General features: G+C 38.0%; 1 non-coding gene across 1 annotated transcript; it reads right to left on the reverse strand.

Annotated features, from left to right (window-relative positions):
* Positions 1-257: 257 nt before the first annotated feature.
* On the reverse strand, positions 258-365 carry LOC112793856 (small nucleolar RNA R71). Its single transcript, XR_003198547.1, has one exon. It is a non-coding gene; the product is annotated as a small nucleolar RNA R71 (small nucleolar RNA).
* Positions 366-12,015: the final 11,650 nt, after the last annotated feature.

Consider the following 12,015-nt stretch of genomic DNA (forward strand, 5'->3'; position numbering starts at 1 on the left):
TAATGCAACAGAATTGCAAGTTCCATGGACTTCCATTGGAAGATCCTCATCAGTTCTTAGCTGAGTTCTTGCAAATCTGTGACACTGTCAAGACTAATGGGGTTGACCCTGAGGTCTATAGACTTATGCTATTCCCTTTTGCTGTAAGAGACAGAGCTAGAACATGGTTGGACTCTCAACCTAAAGAAAGCCTGGACTCTTGGGAAAAGCTAGTCAATGCCTTCTTGGCAAAGTTCTTTCCACCTCAAAAATTGAGTAAGCTTAGAGTGGAAGTCCAAACCTTCAGACAGAAGGAAGGAGAATCCCTCTATGAAGCTTGGGAAAGATACAAACAATTAATCAGAAAGTGTCCTTCTGATATGCTTTCTGAATGGAGCATCATAGGTATTTTCTATGATGGTCTCTCTGAACTATCCAAGATGTCTTTGGATAGCTCTGCAGGAGGATCTCTTCATCTGAAGAAGACGCCTACTGAAGCTCAAGAACTGATTGAAATGGTTGCAAATAACCAATTCATGTACACTTCTGAAAGAAATCCTGTGAACAATGGGACTAGTCAGAAGAAAGGAATCCTTGAGATTGACACTCTGAATGCCATATTGGCTCAGAATAAAATATTGACTCAACAAGTCAACATGATTTCTCAAAGTCTGTCTGGAATACAAAATGCACCAAGCAGTACTAAGGAGGCTTCATCTGAGGAAGAAGCTTATGATCCTGAGAACCCTTCAATGGAAGAGGTGAATTACATGGGAGAACCCTATGGAAACACCTATAATCCTTCATGGAGAAATCATCCAAATTTTTCATGGAAGGATCAACAGAGACCCCAACAAGGTTTCAACAACAATAATGGTGGAAGAAACAGGTTTAGCAATAGCAAGCCTTTTCCATCATCTTCTCAGCAACAGACAGAGAGTTCTAAGCAGAATAACTCTGACTTAGCAACCATGGTCTCTGATCTGATCAAAACCACTCAAAGTTCCATGACTGAAACAAGATCCTCCATTAGAAATTTGGAGGCACAAGTGGGTCAGCTGAGCAAGAAAATTACTGAACTCCCTCCTAGTACTCTCCCAAGCAATACAGAAGAAAATCCAAAAGGAGAGTGCAAGGCCATCAACATGGCCGAATTTTGGGAGGAAGGAGAGGCAGTGAACGCCACTGAGGAAGGCCTCACTGGGCGTCCACTGGCCTCCAATGAGTTCCCTAATGAGGAACCATGGGAATCTGAGGCTCAAACTGAGACCATAGAGATTCCATTGGACTTACTTCTGCCGTTCATGAGCTCTGATGAGTATTCTTCCTGTGAAGAGGATGAGTATGTCACTGAAGAGCAAGTTGCTAAATACCTTGGAGCAATTATGAAGCTAAATGACAAGTTATTTGGAAATGAGACTTGGGAGGACGAATCCCCTTTGCTCACCAAAGAGCTGGATGACTTGTCTAGGCAGAAACTGCCTCAAAAAAAGACAGGATCTTGGGAAGTTTTCAATACCTTGTACCATAGGCACCATGACCTTCAAGAAGGCCTTGTGTGACTTAGGGTCAAGTGTAAACCTCATGCCTCTCTCTGTAATGGAGAAGTTAGGGATCTCTGAGGTACAAGCTGTAAAAATCTCACTAGAGATGGCAGAAAACTCAAGAAAACAAGCCCATGGACTTGTAGAGGATGTTCTGGTTAAAGTTGAAGACCATTGCATCCCTACTGATTTCATAGTCCTAGAGACTGGGAAGTGCATGGATGAATCCATCATCCTTGGAAGACCCTTCCTAGCCACAGCAAGGGCTGTGATTGATGTTGATAGAGGAGAGTTGATCATTCAAGTGAATGAAGAATCCTTGGTGTTTAAGGCCCAAGGATATCCCTCTGTCATCATGGAGAGGAAGCATGAAGAGCTTCTCTCAAAACAGAGCCAAACAGAGCCCCCACAGTCAAACTCTAAGTTTGGTGTTGGGAGGCCACAACCAAACTCTAAGTTTGGTGTTGAACCCCCACATTCAAACTCTAAGTTTGGTGTTGGGAGGTTCCAACATAGCTCTAAGCATTTCTGAGGCTCCATGAGAGTCCTCTGTCAAGCTAATGACATTAAAGAAGCGCTTGTTGGGAGGCAACCCAATGTTTTATAATTAACTATTTTCTTTTGTTATTTTATATTTTTTGTAGGTTGATGATCATAAGAAGTCACAAAATCAATGAAAAAAGCAAAAACAGAATGAAAAACAGGAAGAAAAATAGCACACCCTAGAGGACGCACCTACTGGCGTTTAAACGCCAGTGAGGCTAGCTGTTGGGCGTTTAACGCCCAGTCTGGCACCATTTTGGGCGTTTAACACCAGAAAGGGGCACCAGACTGGCGTTAAACGCCAGAAAAGGGCAAGAAGCTGGCGTTTAAACGCCAGAAATGGGCACCAGCCCGGCGTTTAACGCCAGAATTGGCACAAATCGAGATTTTGCTTGCCATTTGGTGCAGGGATGACTTTTCCTTGACACCTCAGGATCTGTGGACCCCACAGGACCCCCACCTACCCCACCACTCTCTCTCTTCTTCACCCATTCACCAATCACCTCAACACCTCTTCCCCAAAAACCCTTCACCTATCAAATCCCATCTTTCTCTTCACCACTCACATCCATCCTTCATAAAACCCCACCTACCTCACCATTCAAATTCAAACCACTTTCCCACCCAAACCCACCCTCAAATGACCGAACCCTACCCTTCCCCCTCTCCTATATAAACCCTCCTTCACTCCTTCCTTTCCACACAACCTAAACACCATTTCTCCCCCTTTTGGCCAAACACAAAGCCATTCCCTTTCTCCTCATTTCTTCTTCTTCTCCTCTCTTTTTTCTTCTTTTGCTCGAGGACGAGCAAACATTTTAAGTTTGGTGTGGTAAAAGCATTGCTTTTTGTTTTTCCATAACCATTTATGGCATCCAAGGCCGGAGAAACCTCTAGAAAGAGGAAAGGGAAGGCAAAAGCTTCCACCTCTGAGTCATGGGAGATGGAGAGATTCATCTCAAGGGTGCATCAAGACCACTTCTATGAAGTTGTGGCCTTGAAGAAGGTGATCCCCGAGGTCCCTTTTTCACTCAAAAAGGGTGAACATCCGGAGATCCAACATGAGATCCGAAGAAGAGGTTGGGAAGTTCTTACCAACCCCATTCAACAAGTCGGAATCTTGATGGTTCAAGAGTTCTATGCCAATGCATGGATCACCAAGAACCATGATCAAAGTGTGAACCCGGATCCAAAGAATTATCTTACTATGGTTCGGGGGAAATACTTGGATTTTAGTCCGGAAAGTGTAAGGTTGGCATTCAATTTGCCCATGATGCAAGGAGATGAACACCCTTACACTAGAAGGGTCAACTTTGATCAAAGGTTGGACCAAGTCCTCACAATCATATGTGAAGAGGGCGCCCAATGGAAGAGAGATTCAAGAGGGAAGCCGGTTCAATTGAGAAGGCATGACCTCAAACCCGTGGCTAGAGGATGGTTGGAGTTTATCCAACGCTCAATCATTCCCACTAGCAACCAGTCCGAAGTTACCATAGACCGGGCTATCATGATTCATAGCATCATGATTGGAGAAGGAATAGAAGTTCATGAGGTTATAGCTCAAGAGCTCTATAAGGTGGCGGACAAGTCCTCTACCTTGGCAAGGTTAGCCTTCCCTCATCTCATTTGTCACCTCTGTTATTCAGTTGGAGTTGACATAGAGGGAGACATCCCTATTGATGAGGACAAGCCCATCACTAAGAAGAGGATGGAGCACACAAGAGACCCCACTCATCATGAGATCCCTGAGATACCTCAAGGGATGCACTTTCCTCCACAAAACTATTGGGAGCAACTAAACACCTCCATAGGAGAATTGAGTTCCAACATGGGACAACTGAGGGTGGAGCACCAAGAACACTCCATCATCCTCCATGAAATTAGAGAAGATCAAAGAATCATGAGAGAGGAGCAACAAAGACAAGGAAGAGACATTGAGGAGCTCAAGCACTCCATAGGGTCTTCAAGAGGAAGAAAGAGCCGCCATCACTAAGGTGGACCCGTTCCTTGATTTCCTTGTTCTTTATTCTTCTGTTTTTCGAATTTCATGCTTATGTTTGTCCATGTTTGTGTCTTGTGATCATTAGTGTCTTAGTGTCTATGCCTTAAAGTTATGAATGTCCTATGAATCCATCACCTCTCTTAAATGAAAAATGTTCTTAATTGAAAAGAAAAAGAAGAATTGCATGAATTTTGAATTTTATAACAGTTTAATTATTTTGATGTGGTGGCAATATTTTTGTCTTCTGAATGTATGCTTAAACAGTGCATATGTCTTTTGAATTTGTGGTTCATGAATGTTGGCTCTTGAAAGAATGATGAAAAAGGAGACATGTTACTGAGGATCTGAAAAATCATAAAAATGATTCTTGAAGCAAGAAAAAGCAATGAAAAAAAAATCCGAAAAAAAAGAAGAAAAGAAAACGAAAAAAAGAGAAAAATAAAGAAATAAAGTTGTGATCCAAGGCAAAAAGAGTGTGCTTAAGAACCCTGGACACCTCTAATTGGGGACTCTAGCAAAGCTGAGTCACAATCTAAAAAGGTTCACCCAATTATGTGTCTGTGGCATGTATGTATCCGGTGGTAATACTGGAAGACAGAGTGCTTTGGGCCACAGCCAAGACTCAATAAGTAGCTTTGTTCAAGAATCATCATACTCTACTAGGAAAATCAATAACACTATCTGGATTCTAAGTTCCTAAAGAAGCCAATCATTCTGAATTTCAAAGGATAGAGTGAGATGCCAAAACTATTCAGAGGCAAAAAGCTAAAAGCCCCGCTCATCTAATTAATACTGATCTTCATAGATGTTTTTGGAATTCATTGCATATTCTCTTTATCTTAGTTGATTTTCAGTTGCTTGAGGACAAGCAACAATTTAAGTTTGGTGTTGTGATGAGCGGATAATTTGTACGCTTTTTGGCATTGTTTTTAGTATGTTTTTAGTATGATCTAGTTAGTTTTTAGTATATTTTTATTAGTTTTTAGTTAAAATTCAATTTTCTGGACTTTACTATGAGTTTGTGTGTTTTTCTGTGATTTCAGGTATTTTCTGGCTGAAATTGAGGGACCTGAGCAAAAATCTGATTCAGAGACTGAAAAGGACTGCAGATGCTGTTGGATTCTGACCTCCCTGCACTCAAAGCGGATTTTCTGGAGCTACAGAAGCCCAATTGGCGCGCTTTCAACGGCGTTGGAAAGTAGACATCCTGGGCTTTCCAGCAATATATGATAGTCCATACTTTGCCCAAGATTTGATGGCCCAAACCGGCGTTCAAAGTCACCCTCAGAAATCCCAGCGTTAAACGCTGGAACTGGCACCAAAATGGGAGTTAAACGCCCAAACTGGCATAAAAGCTGGCGTTTAACTCCAAGAGAGGTCTCTGCACGAAAATTCTTCATTGCTCAGCCCAAGCACACACCAAGTGGGCCCGGAAGTGGATTTTTATGTCATTTACTCATTTCTGTAAACCTTAGGCTACTAGTTTTCTATAAGTAGGACCTTTTACTATTGTATTGAGACATCGAGGGGTAGCTATCTTCATTGTTAAGCTATCTTAGATCATTGGGAGGCTGGCCTCATGGCCATGCCTAGACCTTGTTCTTATGTATTTTCAACGGTGGAGTTTCTACACACCATAGATTAAGGTGTGGAGCTCTGCTGTACCTCGAGTATTAATGCAATTACTATTGTTCTTCCATTCAATTCTGCTTGTTCTTGTTCTAAGATATCACTTGTTCTTCAACTTGATGAATGTGATGTGATACGTAAAAATTAGATTTCACGTACAACCGGCAAGTGTACCGGGTCGCATCAAGTAATAAAACTCACTTAGAGTGAGGTCGATCCCACGAGGATTAATGGATTAAGCAAGCAATAGTTAATTAATTGTTCTAGTTAGACGATTCATGTTTGAGTGATAAGCAACAAGAAATGTAAATGACTTGAAATTAAATAAAAGCAATAAAGTGCAAGGAAAGTAAATGACAAGAAATTAAAGTGCTAAAAATTAAAGTGCAAGAATGTAAATTGCAAGGAATAGAAAGTACAAGAAAGTAAAGTTCAAGAAAGTAAATGACTAGAAAGTAAAACCAAGTGAAGTATTTCTACAAACACTTGGAAGGCATAAATGTGCCAAAGTAAAGAAAGCCATAAATGTGCATAAGTAAATGACAAGAATTTAAAGAGAACAATTAAATGACAAGAATTAAAGACAAGAAGTAAATAACAAGAATTAAGAATGAAATTAACATTGGGATCAAGAGATATTGCATTCTCAAGATCAACAATTCTCATCTCCACTTCAATCATTCAATCATTGATCTCTTGGCAAATCATAAGTAATCAAACCCCAATCTCTTGGTGATTTGATTTCTCTTAACTTGATCAATTGCCAATCTCTTGATCTAATTGCTCATGAGAAGAGATGAAGAATGGTCTCTAATTGCCACACAACCCTCAAGATTTCAATTCAAAGTGATTACATCTCACATATCAAGCTAAGAATTATCAATCAAGAGAGTTGTGAGAGAAGAGCCTCAAACTAAATTCTATGACTCCTTTCTCAAGATCATCATAGAATTTAAATAGATCTAATCCCTCTCTCGATAGTAATTAGATCTTTGAAGCACAAAGACTCTCTCTAAAGAAACAATGAAAGAAGAATTGAAGATGAAGAATGAAAATAAATCAACCCATTAAATTGCAATAGAGCTCTCTTTCCCAAATGTTGGAAATTAGAAACTCATCATAACAAAAATATTTACTAAAGTGTGAATGAAAGAAAATGGAAGAAAAGAAGAGAATGAGAGTGAAAGGGGAGTGGAGTCACCTCCACCCCTCCATGGTGTCTCCCAAATGATGAATCTAAGGCCCTATTTATAAGCTACCTAAATTACAAATTCAAATGAAATTACAATCAAATGCAAATTTCCTAATTACTTCTAGATGATTCTTGTGGCCTTGATTGATTGTTACTTGTGGCTTGACTTGGGCTTGTGAACTTTTAACTCCCTTCATAGAAGCTTGAAACATTGAAGAATAAATGAAGGGATTGGAGTATTTGGAAGTGGCCCAATGTGGAGTGTCATTGAAGTGGCATTTTGGGCTTTTGAAGGTTTGGAAAAACCTTACACGCTGAAGTATTGGTCTGTTTGGGTCTCCAAATTGAATGTCCACTATAGACTATTATATATCTTTGGAAAGCCCTAGATCTCAGCTTTCCAACGCCGCTGGAAGCATGTCAATTGGACTTCTCTAGCCCAAGTTATGATCTTTTGAAGGTGAAGAGGTCAGTCTGGCGAACTGCAGGGACTTGTTTTACGCTGAAATTGTGAAGCTAAACGAATAGCAATTTGTCCCCTCAAATCAGTGTCAACTATAAAGTGTTATATATGGTTGGAAAGCTCTAGAAGTCTACTTTCTAATGACACTGAGATCACTTCATTTGGAGCTTTGTAGCTCGAGTTATTCTTGTTGGAGTGTGAAGAGGTCAGGGTTGCAAATCCTCTTTGCTTCTCTTTGAGTTTGTTTCCAACTTTTTGCCACCTTAGGAGTGTGCTTCCTCTATTAGTGCTTTTATTGCTTCATTTTCCATAATTTCCTACAAAATTTATTAACTCAAGCAATCAAAGCAATATTCAATTTAATCACCAAAACACTCCCATAATTAAGCATTATGAATTGATTTTTTATATGAAAAAGCATAGAAAAACATAACATGATGCGTAGTCATCACAACACCAAACTTAAACTTTGCTTGTCCTCAAGCAAACAAAGAATCATTCAATAAAGATTGACAATCCAAGGTGAGAAGAATAGCAATTAAATGTTCATGGTTGGCTAGTTTATTATGCATGCTACAATCTCAAAAGAAATTCAAATGATTGATGCTTCTATCTAGCTCATTTTATGAAATATTTTTCTTTATGTTCCTTACTTGAAACAAGCTTTTCATCTTTTTCTTAGCTTAGCTTCTTGGGTGCTTTGCACCATTAGTTAAAAGCTTTGACTCTAAATGCTTTGTTTTCAAGTATTACCACTTGATACATAAGCACCACAAGCATTTAATTAGAGGACTTTTTAAGCTCATTTATTCCTTTTCTTTACTTTCCTTCTAATCATTGGTGCTTAGAGCCTTGAGCTTTGAGGGAGTGCTTTGCACTTGAGCCTAGTCTTGACTCTAAGTGTTTTGTTTTCAAGCTTTTTGCTTGATACATAAACACCACAAGTACTTGACTAATGAAATGTCATTGGTACTCAGAGTCTTCAACTTTCTCATTTTTCCCTTTTTCTTTCTTAATCTTTTAATTGATTTGCTTGTTCAAGGTTTTCAATATTTCAAACATTTCATAAAATGTCCTAGATGAAAACTTCAATTAAACAAATTTAAATGTAATTGAGCAACAATAGTCATGCTAGCCTTCCAATACTTATATGCTCATGCTAGATTCTTCTATAATTACCTTGTTTGTTTATGATCATGATACTTAATTACTTTGACTCACAAAATTCAAAATGGTAGTTATGATGTAAAAGCAACATGTTGCAATTCAAATATCAAGCTATGCTTTTCCAACAAGAAGAACACGCATGCATATAAAAGAAATGGAAGACAATCATGCAATTGAAAGTATAGAAGATAAATAAGAGGAAAAAGAACTTAACCACCTTGTAGATCTTCATCTTTGTTATTGTCATTTTCCTCCTACTCCTTCCTTCCCCAACACCAAACTTAGAATGATTGCTTGTCCTCAAGCAACAAATAAAATAATGGTGGTGGAATTTATGATTAATCATGAATGTCTTCAAGAAAGAGATGTAAGTAATGCATGTGTTCAAGCAAGCAAAAATTAAAGATGACAATCAAGGCACAAAGAAAAGAGACAATATGATTACATCAATAAGTGAGTTGTGCATGGTACTATGCATGAAAGGTAAGTGGCAACACCAAACTTAGTGTGACACTTTCATTTAAGAATGATGCAAGTACCCACTAAAGATTGAAGATCAAATTGTTGCATGCAACACCAAACTTAGAATGCAATCATATGCCAAATTATTGAAAGTAAACTAAGCAAGGAAAGAAAATGTTACCAACAGTTGGGTTGCCTCCCAACAAGCGCTCTTTTAATGTCATTAGCTTGACATGTGGTTCTTAATTTTCTTCCTCTTCTTCCAATTGGTTAAAAGAAATGACTTCAAGGGAGAAGGAGAGAAAATTGATGCCCCTTGATTTGATTGTCTCCTAACAAGCCTTCTTTTGTTGTTATTAGCTTGATTCCTCTTGCTTGTTGGGGTGGGGGTTGAATTGCTTTTTGTTGACCTTCTCTTTTTCATGGATGTTGTCTTTTGTTTCTTGGTCACAATCCTTCTTTGAATGTTTTTATTGATTGCCTTCACTTCCTTGATTTCAAGACTTAGGTGTTGTGTGATGGTTGGAGTGTCCTCTTCATCAAGAACCTCTTGGATTGATGGTTCAATTAAATCATCTTCCATACAACTTTCTACTTCATTGGAGTGTGGACTCCCTTGGTTGTTTTCCTCCCTTACAACCTCATTCTTCATTGGGATTTTACTTGGTATAGGGGCCTCTTTTTCTTGCTCTTCCAATTCCTCTTTTACACTAAACATTTGCTTTAATAGCTCTTCTATGGAGGAGGTTTGTTGATCTTCCCAAGATTTCTTCATCTCCTCTTCATATTTTTCGATCACAAATTCAAGGGAAGTTTGTGAGGGTTGTGAATGTTCATGTTCCTTTATCACCTCAAGTTCAATTTCATTCTCAATCACCTCATTCTTCATTGAAATTTCACTTGACACATGGACCTTTTGTTCTTCTTTTTCCACTTCCTCACCCACAAATTGGTCTTCATCCTCACTGCTTGGCAACCCGAAGTGTTTCCTTATTTGCTCTAAGTGCCCATCTATTTTCTTGCAGAGGATTTCTTGTTCTTTCCAAGATTCTAATATTTCTTTAGACCATTGAAGGTGATCCTCAACTATTAGCTCCAAAGATGAAGGTTGGGAGTAATTTTGTGGATATGGATGTGTTGTGGTGAAGTCATTTTGGGGAGTATGAAAGGAGTTTTGTGAGTTGTGAAATGAATTTTGTGAATTTTGAAATGAGTTTTCTGTATAGTGAAATGAATTTTGTGGTTGATGAATTGAATTGTATGGATTTTGGAAAGAATTTTGTGTTGAGGCAAACTCAAGTGGTGAAGAATTTTGATATGAAAAATTTGGAGATGAGGTTGGATAATTAAGAGGTGAGGGCTCTTGATGGATGGGATAGGAAATATTGAATTCTCTTTGGTTTTGTCCTTTCCAATCACAATTTGGATAGTTGTCCCATTCATAGGAGTATGAATCATTTTGTGTTCTTGGAAAGTATCCCATTTGGTTTGATTGCTCAAACCCCATCATTCCTTGATCTTGATTTTCCCAACCACAATTAGTATAGTAACTTGAATCATTTTGTGGTGGTGAAAAATACCCCATGTAACTTGCTTGATCATTGTGTGACCTAGGGGCATGTCCCATTTGGGTTGATTGCTCATGATCCATCATTTCTTGTTGATATTCCCATCCACCATGAGGATAATGACATGAATCATTTTGTGGTGGTGGGCAATATCCCATGTAATATGATTGATCAACATGTGAGGTAAACTCCATTTTAATTAAAAAATGTTGTATCAAACACAACCACCAAGAAAAATTGAAATTCCTTGTGTCACAACTAAAGAATTCTTAGTGAGGCAATAACACAAACACTTAACTTGCAATAAGAAAAGAGAAATAAAAATAAAAAAATAAAGTAAAAACGAAAAAAAAATGTCTAATCTAGAAAATTAATCAACCGGTAGTTTGTTAATCACAATCAATCCCCGACAACGGCGCCAAAAACTTGATACGTAAAAATTAGATTTCACGTACAACCGGCAAGTGTACCGGGTCGCATCAAGTAATAAAACTCACTTAGAGTGAGGTCGATCCCACGAGGATTAATGGATTAAGCAAGCAATAGTTAATTAATTGTTCTAGTTAGACGATTCATGTTTGAGTGATAAGCAACAAGAAATGTAAATGACTTGAAATTAAATAAAAGCAATAAAGTGCAAGGAAAGTAAATGACAAGAAATTAAAGTGCTAAAAATTAAAGTGCAAGAATGTAAATTGCAAGGAATAGAAAGTACAAGAAAGTAAAGTTCAAGAAAGTAAATGACTAGAAAGTAAAACCAAGTGAAGTATTTCTACAAACACTTGGAAGGCATAAATGTGCCAAAGTAAAGAAAGCCATAAATGTGCATAAGTAAATGACAAGAATTTAAAGAGAACAATTAAATGACAAGAATTAAAGACAAGAAGTAAATAACAAGAATTAAGAATGAAATTAACATTGGGATCAAGAGATATTGCATTCTCAAGATCAACAATTCTCATCTCCACTTCAATCATTCAATCATTGATCTCTTGGCAAATCATAAGTAATCAAACCCCAATCTCTTGGTGATTTGATTTCTCTTAACTTGATCAATTGCCAATCTCTTGATCTAATTGCTCATGAGAAGAGATGAAGAATGGTCTCTAATTGCCACACAACCCTCAAGATTTCAATTCAAAGTGATTACATCTCACATATCAAGCTAAGAATTATCAATCAAGAGAGTTGTGAGAGAAGAGCCTCAAACTAAATTCTATGACTCCTTTCTCAAGATCATCATAGAATTTAAATAGATCTAATCCCTCTCTCGATAGTAATTAGATCTTTGAAGCACAAAGACTCTCTCTAAAGAAACAATGAAAGAAGAATTGAAGATGAAGAATGAAAATAAATCAACCCATTAAATTGCAATAGAGCTCTCTTTCCCAAATGTTGGAAATTAGAAACTCATCATAACAAAAATATTTACTAAAGTGTGAATGAAAGAAAATGGAAGAAGAGAA

This window comes from Arachis hypogaea, chromosome 3, assembly GCF_003086295.3.
Source record: "Arachis hypogaea cultivar Tifrunner chromosome 3, arahy.Tifrunner.gnm2.J5K5, whole genome shotgun sequence".
NCBI lineage: Eukaryota > Viridiplantae > Streptophyta > Magnoliopsida > Fabales > Fabaceae > Arachis > Arachis hypogaea.